Source organism: Lithobates pipiens, unplaced genomic scaffold (genome assembly GCF_037356315.1).
Source record: "Lithobates pipiens isolate NorthernLeopardFrog02 unplaced genomic scaffold, aLitPip1_a1.2 Scaffold_10, whole genome shotgun sequence".
NCBI classification, from domain to species: Eukaryota; Metazoa; Chordata; class Amphibia; order Anura; family Ranidae; genus Lithobates; species Lithobates pipiens.
Genome location: NW_027507686.1, coordinates 120,169,604 through 120,188,197, shown reverse-complemented (window position 1 = coordinate 120,188,197; position 18,594 = coordinate 120,169,604).

Sequence of the window (18,594 nt, the reverse complement as noted above, 5' to 3'; positions counted from 1 at the left end):
AAAATAGGCCTCGTCTATCCTTAGTCAGGGACATGCACACATTGAAATCTCCCCCTATAATCATAAAGGGTTGAGAAAACGATTGGAGTTTCTCCAAAACTTTTGTAATAAATCCGATCTGACCCACGCTTGGAGCATAGATGTTAGCCAAAATGAATTGAGTGTTCAGATGACTACAGCTCAGGAGCACAAAACGACCGTGTGGATCCAGATAGGAAGAGAGGATGCGTAGCGGGCAAGAACGTTTAATGAGAATTGCCACACCAGCCTTCCCAGAGGCATCAGAGGCTATATAGGCCAAAGGAAAATGCTTAGATGCGAAATTTAAAGGATCCACCCGGTCTGAAGTGGGTCTCCTGGACCATGATCGCCTCCGCATTGGAGGACCTGAACTCCTTCAGAGCTTGCCATCTCTTGCTGATGGAATTCAGGCCCTTCACATTACAGGAGTATATCTTAAGAGCAGCTTACCAGGCCGGAACCACAGTGAGTACAGACCTCCATAATGTTAATGCAATAGCCTCACTACAGTCTTCCATTGCGGTGTTTCCCACATCGGGACAACCAGTATTGGACTCCACCATGAAAGACATGCTATTATCCCTCCAGTCATCCCTCATGTCTAACTTGTCCTCACTGATACATAACTTCTCAGCAGAAATGAGACACATGGGTGACAGAGTGCAGTATATGGAGGACAAAATGGAGGAATGTACAGAGACTGTAAATGATTTGGTTGACTCTTGTATGGCACAGAAAGAGGACACGGAGTGGATCAAACACAAATTAGCGGACCTCGAGGACTGCTCTCGCCGCAATAATGTAAAAATACGCGGAATACCGGAAACGGTGCCCCCCGCAGATCTCCGCAAGTTTGCTAGCACCATGTTTGCTGCCATGCTACCTGAACTCTCTCCCATAGAGCTGACAATAGACCGCATCCACAGGATCCCTAAGCCAAAACACCTAGCGGAGTCAGTACCTCGAGATGTGCTCCTGAGAATCCACTTTTTTCAGGCAAAAGAGCAGATCCTCACCAAGGCCAGGGCTCTGGTCACTCTCCCTGCTCCCTATGCAGACATCCAGCTGTTTGCCGACTTATCGCAATATACACTACAGTTACGGAGACAACTAAAACCAATCACAAAAGCCCTCACTAATCACAAAGTGATCTACAAGTGGCGCCATCCGGCTACCATTCAGGTAGCATACAACGGCATCCCGCACACGATCTCTACCCTGGAAGGCGGACTGAAATTGCTCAACTCCTGGGGTATACACCAGGAATCCCTTCAGAACAACCAACCAGGCCCTAACAAACAGGCCTCCCCACCCCATGGCCGTCAGAGGGATCGTCTTCCACTTAAATCGAAGTGAGCACTCTTGCCCGTTTCCATGTGAGCAACAATGTATAATCCGGGCCGGCCCCAGGCTCGCTTCTACTTGAACCTAGACTCTACCCCCTAGTTCAGTCAGCTCCAGCTCAAGGCGGGTGATAGCTGACCTGTTTTACCTCTATACCCAGCCACTGTTGGCTGCATCTTGACCTGCTAAGGTTTTTGCTATTCTGTTTCTTATTTTTTTTTTTTGTTTGTGTGTTTTTGTCTCAGTTCACTCTAGTGTTCCTGTATATCATATACTCCAGCTCCAGAAGAAACGGGACCGATCGAGGACACTTCATACTTCCAGTAACGCACCTCCGAATATTGTTACTCCCACCGTGAACCTCGCAACTGACTAACCACAGCATTCTCCTGTACAACCAAGGTACAACAGCATCCAGCGATCGTTGGACTAGTCATCTGTGAACTGTAAGTGCAACCAATATTCACACGCGATCACTTACCACCATGTCATTCACAATCCTATCCCTGAATGCTAAGGGATTAAACCACCCGGCTAAACGAACATCCCTATGGAAAACAGCCCTGTCGCTTAAGGGCGATGTACTCTGTGTACAAGAAACTCATTTCACCTCGGACTCTCCACCCACATGCCAACATAAATTATTCCCACATATCTTCAAATCATCCTTCACGAAAAAGCAAAGAGGAGTTCTCATTGCAATCCGCGACACTGTTGACTTTCATCTTCAGCAATGCATCACGGATACTGAGGGCCGCTACATTGTCCTAATATGCAAGATCAATAACGCAATGTATACTCTAGTGTCCCTATATGCCCCCAACCTTCGCCAAATGGCGTTTATCAAATCCTTATGGAAGAAAGTTAAATCCCTCCAACAGGGGCACGTCATCTGGTGCGGAGACTTTAATCTTGTCCCTAATGTCCACATGGACTCTACAGCAGGTTGTAAGAGACTTGCTTCACCATTAGAGGGATTTTTACATTCAAATGACTTGTATGATGTATGGAGGTGTTGTCATGCGAATGAACGTGACTATACGTTTCTTTCACCGCGTCATAACACCTACTCACGTATAGATTTATTTCTAACCGATAAGTGTCTGCTTTCAAAAATATCAGCCTCGGCGATTCACACTGCCACCTGGTCGGACCATGCTCCTATTAGTATCACTATTGACTCGAAATCATACCAATCCAACTCCACACTATGGAGGTTAAACAGCTATCTTCTCAATGATCCGATATTAGCCTCGCATGTTCAGCAACAATTAGAAGAATTCTTTTCTATTAACTCACAATCTGTGTCTGACCCGGAGGTAGTGTGGAACGCCCATAAGGCGGTCATTAGAGGTGTTCTTATTCAGGCAGGGGCCAGAGCGAAGAAAAAAAGATCTCAACTTTTGGATAAACTGACAGCCGATATAGCGGCTGCTGAATCTCTCAACAAACACAACCCCTCCCCTACTATCCAATCACAGATATTTAAACTACGCTATGAGCTACGGTCCTTGTTATTAGAGTCATTCGAAAAATTGTACATTAAATTAAAGGTAACTAACTACTCCACGGGCAATAAGGCGGGTAAACTAATGGCCCTGAGATTAAAAGGTCATAGGATCAAATCCAAGATATCGTATATATACCACCCTCACACTAAAGCTAAAGTTCTTAAACCTACTGAAATCGTGGACGCATTTAGCTCGTATTATAGCGACCTGTATAATCTAAAGACGGATAAGGATACCATACAACCCACGCAAGACGACATTCTAGGCTTTCTCTCTCAAGTCGATCTTCCCGCTCTCTCACCTACCCAACTAGACAGCCTTAACGAGCCCTTCACGATCCCCGAAATAGAATTCACGATCCAAAAACTCCCAAGCGCTAAAGCACCTGGCCCAGATGGATTCAACGGGGAGTACTACAAACGATTCCATAAACTGCTAGCCCCAGTACTATGTAAGGTTTACAACTCGGCAGTGCAATCTTCCACATTCTCGAAAGAAATGCTAAGCGCAATCGTAATAACCCTACCAAAACCGGGCAAAGAACCTAATACACCCCAGAATTTCCGCCCCATCTCTTTACTCAATGTTGACATAAAAATCTACGCAAAAATGATCGCCAATAGACTATTGGACATTATCCCAACCCTTGTACATTTAGATCAATCAGGATTCACAAAGGGCCGCCAAGCCTCCGATGCCACCAGACGTATGGTGGATACCATTCATCATGTGCCGCTCACGGGTGCCCCCTCTGTGCTCCTGTCCCTAGACGCTGAAAAAGCGTTCGACAGTACATTGGGGGTACCTGTCAGCGGCGCTGGATAAATTTGGGTTCACCGGGCCCATTTACAGAGCTATAATGGCCCTATATTCCTCCCCCTCTGCCCGAGTATTCACGGCAGATACGCTCTCATCCCCGTTTGGCATCTCCAATGGCACCAGACAGGGTTGCCCCCTGTCACCCTTAATCTTCAATCTAGTAATAGAACCCCTCACGCAATCTATCCGAATGAATGATCAAATACAGGGTATAACCATAGGCAAGTACATTCATAAGATAAGCTTATTCGCGGATGACGTAATTCTTATGCTTTCTAACCCCACCGCCTCCCTCCCGGCAGTTCAAAGGACCCTTGCACAATTTAGCAAAGTATCATTTTACAAAGTTAATGATGCTAAATCACACATCTTGAACTTGGGCCTCGATATTTCCACCAGCTCCATGCTACGAAACCAGCTTCCATACTCATGGGCAGCTAAGAGCATTACTTATCTAGGGGTTCAACTAACCAACGACTCTGCAGACCTTTTCTGCCACAACTTCATCCCCTTTCGCACTCAGCTACAGAATGACCTTCGCAAACTAGCGTCCTTTGAGCTGTCGTGGATGGGCCGCCTTGCAGCCTTTAAAATGCTCCATCTACCCCAAGTACTGTACCTATTCAGGACTTTACCGATCATCATTCCCCTCTCCTATCTCAGATCCTTACAAACCATGCTGTCCGCCTTTATATGGCAAGGTAAAAAGGCTAGAAGCGCACATAAACACCTCATTAAAACTCGTCTAGCGGGAGGGGCGGGTTACATCGACTTCCACGATTATTACATGGCTGCCATACTGACTCAAATACGTGAATGGGTTGCTCCTGCACAAAACACTCTTTGGGGTCAGATAGAAGCATCGCTTACCCCGGGCCAACATCTCCTTGTCTGGCTACTCTCCTCCAATTATTCTATTTCCAAGAATCAGAAACTCCCCCCCACGATGTTAGCCACCCTCCGGACTTGGAAAAGATTCTTACACCTTACCAACAAATACACCAACAGGGCCACCCTTAAAACACCGCTACTCGTTCTCCAAAAGAAAATTGACCTGGTTTCCTATGTTGCTTGGCAGACTAAGGGAATATCACATGTTGATGATCTATTCATGGCGGGGCAAATAAAGCCCTTCCCTGCCCTACAACAAGAATACAGACTACCGGACTCGGACCTTTACCTATACCTAAGGACCAAACATTACCTCCGTGCCTCCCCTAACTGGACATGTAAAATCCCCCACCCTGCATGGTTTTTTCTTACAAACCCGACGTGCAAACACAAGGGCATCTCTCTCTTCTATAACCTGCTCCAACAAAAACACATACTTGAAAAATCTGCCCCTATACTCAAGTGGGAAAGAGACCTTAACCTCACGTACACACCTGAACAATGGGCCACAGCTATCAAGGCCACCTACCAAAAGACTAGATGCACCACACTGTGGGAATTGACCGTTAAGTTAACTCAAAGGTGGTACCTAACTCCAGATAGGGTGTCAAAGTTTTCTGATCAGCACTCCGCGACTTGTTGGAGGCAGTGTGGGAACAAAGGGGATATGCTCCACGTATTCTGGAGCTGCCCCAAATTGACATCCTTCTGGGAATCAACTTTCCGGTTACTCTCAGCTATATCCCAAATTATAATTACCCCACGACCTGACCTAGCTCTACTATCCCTGACCTTGGACCAATATCCCATGAAGATGAGACACTCTATTTCACACATCCTGCTGGCAGCTAGGCTGGAAATAACTAGAAGGTGGAGGAATCCTACTCCACCGACCCTTTCAGAGGTGATAAGCACCACACAGCTACATCACATATATGAACTGACAATTGCACGCAGCAGTTCCAAGAAAGACCACGTTATCCAAAAATGGAGTCGCTGGTCCAATTGGATTTCACACACTAATACGCTTCCACTGGGAAACTGACCTTCTTTACCCTGATGTACTCGGATACTATTTCAACAGTGCTAGTTAGATGCTCTCTGCTCCATTATTAGAGCGCTGAATTGTTTGGTTGTTGTTCTTCTGTTACTACCGTATTATGGTCTTCAAAAATGATGTTTCTCAAAATGGTTGGGATCCCAAGCCACTTCTTGGAGGGGTCTGCTCTCCCCCCGGACACAGAATTGATCCCGTAAGGGGTGTCTGGGAGGAGAGGGGAAACCCGCCAGGGATGAGGTGCGCTCTCCAGCTTTACTCCCCTGAGGAGATCTCATAATATATGTACACTGTTCATTCAGCTGCAAAGCTTCGATGTTATTCCGTATGTTACGATGGCTGTAAAATGTAACACAATGTACACCATGCGATTTTGTACTATTTGAAAACCTAATAAAAACTTATCTTTTAAAAAAAAAAAAAGAGAAAAAAAGAAGAAAAAAACAATGGAAAAAAATTATTTGAAAACATTTTTGGAGACCCTGAAGAGAAAAAAACTTCAGGGAACCCAAGCAGCAGCCTGGGGTATTAGTAAGGGACATGGCAGACTATGCGATCCGACGGTAGATTCCCATCTCTTCACAGAAAAATAGTCAGCTCCGTTCAATGGATGGTTAGCAGTTAAACAAAAGGATTGTAAGCTATTGTAAGATTGGTAAGGTTGGTAAGTGCTGTAGAAAATAAAAAGGGGTTTAGAAAGGAGTTCTCCAATGGGAATGGAACGACCCGGTTTCATAGGGTCATTTTCACAACCAGGTGAAAAATTGTCCGGCTGTGGAGAGGGAGAAAGGAAAAAGAACCTCAAGAGAGCCTTGAAGAGGGAGCCCCCTCAGGTAGGAAATCTTGCAGGATTAGCTCGTTGAGGAGTGGAGAAGGACTTCTGCGGACGCCGTCGTACGGGGGTCCACATCTTGGCTGGTGTTGTCAGAGGCTTGGGGTTTTGGATGGGAAGCTGTAGGTCCTCCTCAGGGATAGGTGGGAGACCTAGGTTACGAATGAAGGCTTCACTTTCAGAAAGGTCATGTAGGGAGAATTGGGCGCCATCTTTAGATACAGACAGACGAAAGGGAAACCCCCAGCGGTAAGGCACTTGATGGTTTTGTAAGTGCGTGGTAACTGGGCGGAAGCTGCATCTTTTCGCCAGGGTGATAGGGGAGAGGTCGCTGAAAATTTGAATCTTGGCTTGTTTAAAGTCAATGCGAGACTTGTTGCGAGTTGCGGTAGTGAGGGCTTCCTTACTCTCATAATAATGAAAACGGACAATGACGTCCCTGGGGTTAGAGCCGAGTGGAGGTTTAGGAGCCAGAGATCTGTGAGCCCGGTCAAGGCGCCAATCGATATCTGGGATGTGGGGGGCCAAGGTGACAAATAGGCTTAGGAGGTATGGGCGGAGTTCTTTATCACTGATAGCCTCAGGTACTCCTCGGATTCTTAGGTTCTGATGCCTTTCTCTGTTCTCCAAATCTTCTTGTTGGAGCTGGAGTTGGGAGGCCGTGTGCTTCATAGCGGCGTTGTCTTCCTCCAGAGCGTGTACATATTGGGTCAACTCGTCGAATTTGTTCTCCAGGGTGTCTGTACGTTCTCCAAGTTGATCTATTTCCCCACGGAGTTTGTGTGCTATTTTACCCACCTCTCTAGCCATGTTATGGGTCAGGTCCTGGAGCAGTGATTGAAGCTTAAGGTCCAACACAGCTACTGTTACCATAGCTGATGTATCGGAGAGTTGTGTTGGGTGGGACCTGAGTTCCATCTGAGGTGATTTTTCGGCTGTGGGGAGGGAGTCGGTAGGGACTGGTGAACACGACACAGCATTCGGGGTCGGGGATTATGACTTATGCAGGAAGCGCTCCATGGTTTGATTAGGTGGTGGCGGGATAAATCCACGGTAAATTTCTTTCTGGAAACCAATCTTTCCCATAAGATGCTCGGAAGTAGCTGACCGGCTGCGGTGTCGCTCCTGGATCTAAAGAAGCTGTGGACGCTGTACAGGAGCTGTAAATATAGGGACGGGGACCGAAAGTCTACATGACTTCCCTCCTACATGTCACGCCTGAGGCCCCTTAGTGCCAGAGACCCTGCGTGGGGCGATCGAAACCCGGAGGAGTTAGGAAGGATCCTATAGGCCTGTCACCGGGTGGAGCAAGATGGCCATTGTACGTGGTTATGGGGAATAAGCCCCTATCTTCACTGGTACAGGTAAGGTGCCTGCAGGATACCCTGAGACAGGCCAGTGGCTGGTGCTGTATAATCGGGGTGGTCCAGGGAAGGGAGAGCAACGAGGCTGATGGCTCGTGTCAGGGTGTAGCAAGATGGCTGCTTCCTACCTATGTCCTGGATGACCGACGTAGTAGGCTTGGGAGCAGAATCTGCAGGCTCCACTGACCGCGGGGGAAGGGGTGCCCAGCTGTAGATCAATCCAGAAAGGAGATGCAGGTGTAGGGGAGCCAGTAAATCCAGAGAATAGCGGAGGTGTTGCTGCCGGGTGGGCCAAGATGGCCGCCGTTTCCCCCAAACAGGCCGGACCTACGGAATCCACTTCAGGCGGCCTGGCTCCAGGAGATCGCTGCGTACCCGGGCCTCAGCGGGACCCCTGGCAGGCCGAGGAACAACCACGGGAGGGCCTGGGATGGCCGGAAGCAGCGGCGACCGTTCCGCGGGGTGTACCAAGAGGGCCGCCGTATGCTCCAACTAGGCCGAAGCCGCAGACTCGCGTAGTAGCGGCCGCGGCGAGTGTGCGAACCGCGTCTCCGGTGCCCGGAGCCCCCAGATGCCGAGGGACACCGGGATCCACGCTGAGGACCAGGCAAGGCCAGAGGGACCCGGCAAACTGCAACGTAGGCCTTTGGAAGGCAGGAGCTCCCAGCCAGAGCGTCCACTCAGCTCAACGTCCGGCCACGCCCCCCCCGAAGGTAAAATTTTTAACTTGGTGCATCACTAGACTAGACTGCTTCTATCTAAGCCGATGTTGGGACAAGATTAGGAGGGTTTTTAATGGCATTATTAGTATTTGAGGGTTTATCTTGTGTTGTGTCTTGCAGACAATATGGATCCATTCAAAAACCCAAATTTTATGGGGCTATTCCTCGAACTCTACAAGGAGATGCCCTGCCTGTGGCAGTTCCACAACGAGTTTTACTATGACATAAGAAAGAGGAACGCAGCGCTGGAGAAACTTCTTTCTTTGGTGTGGATCATGGTTCCCACGGCAGACATGGCCTATCTGAATAGGAAAATTGTGGCCATGAAGATTACATATCTCAGGGAGAGAAAGAAGCACCTGGAGTCCTTGAGAGCAGGAGATCCAGATGCCGTTTATTACCCCAGGATGGTTTACTTTGAGAGGCTGCATTTTCTGGTAGACCAGGGGGTACCCAGGCCACCACTCAGGCCACCACTCTCCAGTCTTCCTTCAAGGCATACTTCACCCCCAGCTGAGGCTTCTGATGTCCAACCTGGGCCTTCCAGGCAGCAACATGTTGAGACAGGTATTGCATTGTTGAACATATTTCTTGTGTTACATTTAATGATGTTAACTAGATGTTCTTATTGATCAGTAAGTTGTGATTTAACAAAGTGGTTTACATATCAAGAGACAGTAGTGACCAAAAATGATTGGGACGGGAAAGAAAAATGCTGGGCTCAGAATGATAGTCTGTTCTATTTGGTAACATTCAATTTGCAAAAGCCAGGAGCACAAAATGGTGTGATTGTTGAGCAAAAAACTAAAACTATGTCCCCTTTTCATACACAGGAAGACCTCAGTCGGGGGGAGGCTGTGGCAAGTGGCAGCCAGGAGGTCGACCAACGCCCTCCTCCTCCTGCCCCAACTACAGGAGCCCAGCCACAGCCTTGAAGGATGCCTGGTGGGAAGTGCCTAAGGAAGATGAGTGAGTGATGGCCTGGGTTCAGTCTGGTCTGCCAGAAGATGCAGCCTCTTGAAGAACCACATCCTGGGGACATAAATGGCATCTGAATTTCCTGTTCTCTAGGACTTCGGGACCAGACTTCTCTCCCTGAGATATGTACTCCTCAGGCCACCAATTTTTTATATTCTAATTTGTTCATGTCTGCCCTGGCGGCCAAAGGCTGCACCAAAGTAACAAGTTTCTCCAGCGCTGCGTTCCTCTTTTTATTTTAGTGAGACCAAAATAAAGGTTTTTTTGTTTGATGAAATACTTGTGTATGTGTTTTCCTTCCAAAAGGCCAGTTTATTTGTGAGCAGGCAGGTACATTTCAAAAATACAAAGTGAAATGAATAACAAGGGGCACCAACACTAAACAACCTCCTGTAGATTAAAAACGAAAAACCAAAGATAAAAAATTAAATAATGTTGTTGTGGTAAGTTTACACACAAAAAACACCCCAAAAAAAAGAGAAATTAGCAAACTGTCTTTAAAGGAGATTTTTAGGAATTAAAAAAAAAAAACATCCAAAAAAGAATAAACAAAATCTAAAATTGTGTAGATGTGACGCAAAATAAAATTGTATTTCCGAAATGGTTAAAAAAGAGTAATGAAATACGTTCGGGAGAAGTGTGTGTGACTATGAGCATCAAAAGAAGTTCCTTCTTGCAGCATTGTAAAGAACAAGAGAATGCGCTTCATGAAATCATTTTTAACATTGCAGCGTGACGAATGTGCTATATCGCTTACGAGCAGTAGTTTTACCTGAACGAGCGCTTCCGTGTCGGAATTTGAATGTGAGCATGCGTGGCACCTTGTCCGTCGGAGTAGTCTACACATGATCGGAGTATGTCCGATCGGAGCAGTTTGTCGGAAAATATTTCCAGCAAGTTGGAAAATTTGGTCCGACGGATATTCCGACGGAAACAGTCCGATGCATACCACACACAGTCGGATTATCCGACAAAACGGTCCGATAGGACACATTCCGACGTATTCTCCAACCGTGTGTACAAGGGCTTAGTCTTGCAAAGGAAGAGACGGAAAATGGTTAACATTGAGAGTAAAATAAGAAGCTTGCAGGAGCAATTAGATCCCATCAAAGAAACACAGGAAATTAAGGATTTTAATGACAGGGTACACAAAAAACTTGAAAAAATAGATAGATAAAGATACACAAAAAAAGAAGCTTAAGAAATACCACAGAGATTTGAATGATTTTAGGACTAATTTAATATATTCATGGCAACAGCAGATGGTTAGTACAGATAATGAAGATGTGGACATGCGTTTACCTTCCTCATCACAACAGATAGTACATTTAAAGCCCAAATTGGTCCTAATAGGCTCACAAATGCAGAATCCTCCCATTAACTCCTATTTGGAGTCCCCGGTACATTCCTCTACTCCTGCTAAACATAGTAGGGGAAAAACTAAGGGACATAGAGGGAAAAATAATCAGGGACAGTATGGGAATCCTCCACGGACAACTGATTATATTGACCCTAACAATCAGGGATATATTTTGAACACTCCACGAGGAGGTCCTTATAATGTTACTACATCAAATAGATTTCAGCCTCTCCTTCAACAAAATGAATGTTATGACTATCCCCCCCAACGTCCTTTTTTAGGAAGAGGAAGGGGGAACTATTGGAGGGGCCGAGGTTTTCATCCCCACAGGGGGAAACCTCCATATCCTCAGCAGAGACACATTCGAAACAGGGATATGGGAAAATTGTGTACGCACTGGGAACCAAACGCAAAAGGAGTATCCACCTACAAACAAAAACCGTTACCCATATGGAGAGAAATAAATTCAGGGGTTGTAGGGCCGGTAGGAGGATCCAACAAAAGAAGACGAGAATCGGAATAGAAGGAGTGTTCAATTTGGCGCAAGTCGAGTTAACTCACAAAGAACAGAATATTTTAAATCTGGGCCTTAAATGTGGAATAAAAAAATAAAAAAAACAGTGAATAAATTTGACGTTTTTATAGACGTCCACAAATATATACGCAAATTGAATATAAAAAATCATTTTTTGGGGAGTAATCCTTGAATGGGACCTCCCATTACATATAGCAATAAGGCAATAAACAGTGGATTAAAAAACAAATCCCTTTTTAATCCTCCTAACCATCCCAATCATCAGATTGAGGTTTTTAAAGGTTTGGTTCTGAAAGACCTAGAAACACTTAAACCTAAAAAACTACCACATTGTAGACACATCAATGATGGAATTGAGATGCTGGAGAAGCGAAAAGAAATTATAATACGCCCAGCGGATAAAGGTGGAGGAGTTGTGATTCTTACTAGGGATTTTTATCACAACCAAATCATCACATTGTTATCGGATGATCAAACGTATACCAAATTAGAAGTGGATCCCACTCGCTCATATCAAGATCAATTGGAGAAATTGGTAGAATTGGGGACAAAGAGATGCGTTCTCGCGAATAAAGAGGCAAGATATCTTCTTCCCTCAAGTAACCGGATTCCCACACTTAACACTTTACCGAAGGTACACAAAGATTCAAAAAATCCTCCGGCTAGACCTATTGTGAACAGTAATGGATCAGTGTCGTCAAGATTAGGTCAATATCTGGATACTTTTTTGCAAAAGAGTGTACTCAATACAAAGGCATATCTAAGAGACACCAAAAGTTTTTTGAATCTTTTGAGTGAAGTAGATCTGAAAGAAAAAAATTACATCTTTTTGGTGACAGCGGATGTAGCATCCCTTTATTCGATCATTCAACATGACGATGCTTTATTGGCATTAAATTGGGCACTCAGCCAAAGGGAACATCTTCCCCATTCTCAGAAAGTATTTCTCAGAGACTCATTAGATTTTTGTTTTAGTCACAATTATTTTTGGTATAACGGAGCATTTTATTTACAGAAAAGGGGTGTAGCTATGGGTGCAAAGTTTGCACCCAGCATAGCCAACCTATTCATGGCTGAGTGGGAGGACAAGGTTATACACAATAATCCACCTTTGGAATTACTATTCTATAAACGATTCATTGATGATCTATTTTTTATTTGGAATGGTAACGTAGAACAGTTGGAAGATTTTATTAATAAATTGAATAATAATAATTGCAATATCTGTTTATCCTCAGAAAGGAGTAAAAAGGAACTGAATTTCCTAGACGTAACCATGTATCGAAAAGGGGATAAATTGGAGACGAGAGTTTTTTTTTTTTAAACTGGCCACAATAGCTATTTGCCTATGTCTAGTGGTCACTGTCCAAACTGGTTACGAAATATTACAAAGGGCCAAATAACATGTGTCCGTAGAAATTGTTCGAAATTTGATAACTATATCTCACAGGCCAAGGTGTTAATGGATAGATTTGCCGCTAGAGGGTATGAACTACAAAAAGTGATTGAGGATGTGGGTAATATCTCCAGAACAGAGTGTTTATGAGAGAAGAACCCTAATATTATGTCATCAGCAAATAATCAGGAAGGGGCCAATAGCGATAAGAAATGGACCAATAGCAATAAGGAATGGGGTTTTATTTCTAATTTTCATACACAATATAAGGAAGTGGAAAATATTTTTAAACGACACTGGCCCATCCTTTTGCTTGACAAAAAATTGAATCCGGCATTACCATCCCGACCTCAATTCATTTATAGAAAGGCACTGAGTTTTGGAGACAAAATCATAAAAAAGGTGATTGATCCCCCTGGACCCCCCCCCCACATTTTGGGATAAAAAAATTTTTTTTGCCTGTCGTAAATGCAAAGCATGCCGTGAAATTAGGAACCCCATTAGAAGTTTGGATAAATTCACTTCACTTTCAAACAAACGTGAGTTTACTATCAAACAATTTATCACGTGCAATAGTACTCACGTTGTATATGCTTTAACATGTCCATGTGGCTTGATGTACATTGGAAGGACAAAGAGAAAATTAAGAATAAGGATTGCCAAACATATACATAACATCAAGATTGGGTACAAAGATCACAACGTGTCTCTGCATTTTAAACTTAAACATAATAAGGATCCATCTGGACTACAATTTTGGGGTATTGAACAAATTAAACCCCACTGAAGGGGCATTAACCTAGTACGTGAGCTTTCTAAACATGAAACTCAGTGGATATATCTAGTAGATGTTTTAAATCCTAATGGCCTTAATATAGAATTGGACGTAAATTGCTTTATTAGCGATACATAATAGAGTATGCAATTGAGTAGCTAATAGTAATCTTAGAATATCTCCTTTATGCACCAGGGTTCATATGTATATATATATATATATATATATATATACACATATATACATATGTCACAATATAACATATACATTTTCTTGGAATTTTCTTAAAATTATTTGTCTCTGTGGTTTTAATTTTAAGAGAAAATTTTTTATTTTTTTTTATATTTATTTATATTTATTTTTATTTTATTTTTATTTTTACAATTTAATTTAAATGTTATATTTATTTTTATTCTTAAATGAGGTATTTTAATAAAGGAGGTATTTTAATAAAGGAGGTTTCTCCATAATTTGATCCAAAAGTAAAATCCTTTTCCTATAGGTAAACGATCGTGTCGTTTGATAAAATAAAGTAATATGAATTTGATAGAATAAAATCACGATTAAAGATTTATATATTTTTTTTAATTGTTTTTTAAAAAAAAAATCTTTTCCTTTTCTGGTATTTGAATGACGTAACAATATTATTAACATAACAAAATCATGAGGAAGTGTTTATATATAGTACATTTTTTTAGATCATAGTTTTCCGAATTATACTAAGGACATAATTAAAATAGACTCCACACACATGAACAATCCGATCGTCCGATACAAGAGTATCATTATTAGTATATAGAAAGGAAAAAAAAATTATATATAAAAAATCATATGAGGGTTTACAATTTGATAAGTGTTATAATTCTATAGTATCATGGTAGGAACCAAACGTTCTTTTGAAGTGACCCTTTGAAAAAACTTTTCCCCTATTAACCACTTCAGCCCCGGACCAATAAACACCTTAAGGAACAGAGGTATTTTTCCAATTTCGCATTGCGCTTTAACTGGTAATTGCGCAGTAATGCAATATTGCACCCAAACGAAATTTGCGTCATTTTCTTCCCACAAATAGAGCTTTCTTTTGATGGTATTTGATTGCCTCTGCGATTTTTATTTTTTGCGATATAAATGGAAAAAGAGCGTAAATTTTGAAAAAAAAAGATATTTTCTTCTTTTTGTTATAAGAAAAATCGAATAAACTAAATTTTAGTCATACATTGAGGGCAAAATGTATTCAGCCACATGTCTTTAGTAAAAAAAATGTCAATAAGCGTATATTTTTTGGTTTGCGCAAAAGTTATAGCGTCTACAAACTAGAGTACATTTTCTGGAATTTACACAGCTTTTAATTTAATTTATGACTGCCTATCTCATTTCTTGAGGTGCTAAAATGGCAGGGCAGTACAAACCCCCCCCCAAATGACCCCATTTTGGAAAGTAGACACCCCAAGGAAATTGCTGATGGGTATGTTGAGCCCATTGAATATTTATTATTTTTGTCCTAAGGGATTGAATAATGACAAAAAAAATAAAAATTTACAAAACGTTGTCACTAAATGATATATTGCTCACACATACCATGGTTATATGTGGAATTTCCCCCCAAAATATATTCCACTACTTCTCCCGAGTATGGGGATACCACATGTGTGGGACTTTTTGGGAGTCTAGTCACGCACGGCACCCCGAAAACCAATCACCACCTTCAGGATTTCTAAGGGTGCAAATTTTTGATTTCACTCCTCACTACCTATCACAGTTTCGAAGGCCATAAAATGCTAAAATAGCACAAAACCCCCCAAAATGACCCCATTTTGGAAAGTAGACACCCCAAGCTATTTACTGAGAGGCATGCTGAGTCCATGGAATATTTTATATTTTGCCACAAGTTGCGGGAATATTACAAACTTTTTTTTTTTTGCACAAAGTTGTCACTAAATGATATATTGCTCACACATGCTATGGGCATATGTGAAATGACACCCCAAAATACATTCTGCTGCTTCTCCTGAGTACAGGGATACCACATGTGTGGGACTTTTTGGGAGCCTAGCCGCGTACGGGACCCTGAAATCCAAGCACCGCCTTCAGGATTTCTAAGGGCATCAATTTTTTATTTTACTCCTCACTACCTATCACTACCTATCACAGTTTTGAAGGCCATAAAATGCCAAGATGGCACAAAACCCCCCCAAATGACCCCATTTTGGAAAGTAGACACCCCAAGCTATTTGCTGAGGGGCATGTTGAGACCATTGAATATTTTATATTTTGCCACAAGTTGCGGGAATATTACAAACCTTTTTTTTTGCACAAAGTTGTCACTAAATGATATATTGCTCACACATGCTATGGGCATAAGTCAAATTACACCCCAAAATAAATTCTGCTGCTTCTCCCGAGTACGGGGATACCACATGTGGGGGACTTTTTGGGAGCCTAGCCACGTACGGGACCCCCAAAACCCAACCACTGCCTTCCGGATTTAAATATAAAATGCTACCAAAAAAAACTTAGCGATCGCAGGGATCAGGCCTGACTCTGCGATCGCTGCAGTTATGTGTTTAGTGTTTTGTAAGTGACAGTGATCGATCGATACTGCACTTGGGTGGGCTGGGCAGAGGGGCAAAACGCAGGTGCTAGCAGGTATCTGGGCTGATCCCGCTCAATGCGTTTTTTTGGAACCCTAAACTGCTGGGGACGCTAGTATAGATCTGATCAGATCAGATATTGATCTGTTCAGATTCTATACCACTACGGGAGGTTTATGCTTTGCGTGTGGGTGTTAGCGGTACTGGCACTAACCTAGCGCTGCCTGGGGCGACGCAGACCCTGACCCTAAAACCTAATTGATATCACCTGCCGGGTGATCAGGGGGTTAAACCTTTATTGGGTAATAAATGGTGGGTGCCCTGATGCTATAAAAAGCAAACTAACCAGAGTCACCCGTAACACTTATACGGTGATCACTGGTGAAAGGGTTAACTAGGGGCAATCAGGGGGTTCAAAGTTTTATTAGGTAGTATATGGGGGTCCCTGGCGCTATATAAAAACCTGAGGGGGAACCTAAATAACTAACTGGCTAACCAGCGTCACCTGTGACACTTATACTGTGATCGCTGGTGAAAGGGTTAACTAGGGGCAATCAGGGGGTTAAAACCATTATTGGGTAGTATATCGGGGTACCTAGCGCTATAAAAACCTGGCGGTGAACCTAAAAAATAACTAGCTACCTAGCGACACTAGCGACACTAATGCAGCGATCAGAAAAATTATCGCTTAGTGACACTGGCAAAAGGGGGTGAAAGGGTTAACTAGGGGCAATCAGGGGGTTAAAACCATTATTGGGTAGTATATCGGGGTACCTAGCGCTATAAAAACCTGGCGGTGAACCTAAAAAAATAACTAGCTACCTAGCGACAATAGCGACACTAATGCAGCGATCAAAAAAATGATCGCTTAGTGACACTGGCAAAAGGGGGTGAAAGGGTTAACTCTAGGGGCAATCAGGGGGTTAAGACCATTATTGGGTAGTATATCGGGGTACCTAGCGCTATAAAAACCTGGCGGTGAACCTAAAAAAATAACTAGCTACCTAGCGTCAATAGCGACACTAATGCAGCGATCAGAAAAATGATCGCTTAGTGACACTGGCAAAAGGGGGTGAAAGGATTAACTCTAGGGGCAATCAGGGGGTTAAACCTTTATTGGGGGGTGATAGGGGGCTACCCTGGACCTAACACTAACTGCCCTGACAGTTTTTACTTTTACAACTGACACTGAATGCAGTGATCAGTAAATAAATGATCAATGCAATCAGTGACACTGTGACTGGGGGGGAGGGGGATCGGGGGGCGATCGGGGGGGCGATCGGGGGGGGGTTGTGTGCCTGTGTGTACCTACATGTCAGTGTAGTGTTGGTGCACACTTACTTTTTGTCTTCTCCTCGTAGTCCGGTCAAAAAGACCGCCCCGAAGAGAATGACATCACTTCCTCCTTCCTGTGTATACAATACACAGTGGGAGGAAGCTTGTCATTGGCCAGGAGCGATCGAGAGGGGATGGCCAGAAACCAACGGCCATCCCCTCATCATGGATCGCTCCTGCAGCGAACCGGACCGCCGTATCCAGCGGGAGGGGGTCCGATCGGACCCCCCACCCGCTGGAAGGCGAGCACATACATGTACGTGCTTGTGCCTGTCGGTGCCATTGCGCCGACGTACATTGCCATGCGGCGGTTCTTAAGTGGTTAATGTTGTACACCTCTGTATTTTTAAGTGAGGTTGTGTCAAAAGTATTGTCATACAGGAAAGGTGTCATGCTGATCGGACCCCCCACCCGCTGGAAGGCAGGCATGTACATGTACGTGCTTGTGCCTGCCTGTGCCATTGTAATGATGTACAATGGCAATACGGCGGTCCTTAAGTGGTTAATATGGCGGTGTGATCGGGGTTCTGTGAGGAGTGTTTAGGTTAACCGGTTGATGTGTTGTTTTTTAAAATTGTTTTATGGCTTATCTTTTCATCTTATGCCTCCTATTGTGTAGTATAAATATAGGACAATGTCATACATCCTGGATAGCTTATATAATTGTATGCATATGGTCTGTACTGTTCACATCCATGGCGGTGATGATGGAGGCATGAATCTGATTGGAGCTTTGCCCAGTCAGTAAATATTCAATGAGCTCCTGCGCTTAAATAAGATTTCTGAGGAATGCTCTTATTTAGTGGATGCCGCAGGCACTTTCATGAGACACCAGCTCATGTATATAGACTAAAAGAAACAATGGTGGTGCTGCGCTTCCAGAAAAATGGAACCTTACAAGAAAATGTTAGAGAGCTAATTATTCAGATGAAGATATATCAGATGGTATGTATTCAAACTAGTATGGTAGAGGAGAACTCTTAACCCGATGTAAAAATTATTCTATCGAAAGTGCTTACAACAGTGTGTACACAATGAGAACTATCACAATACAGGGTGAAAC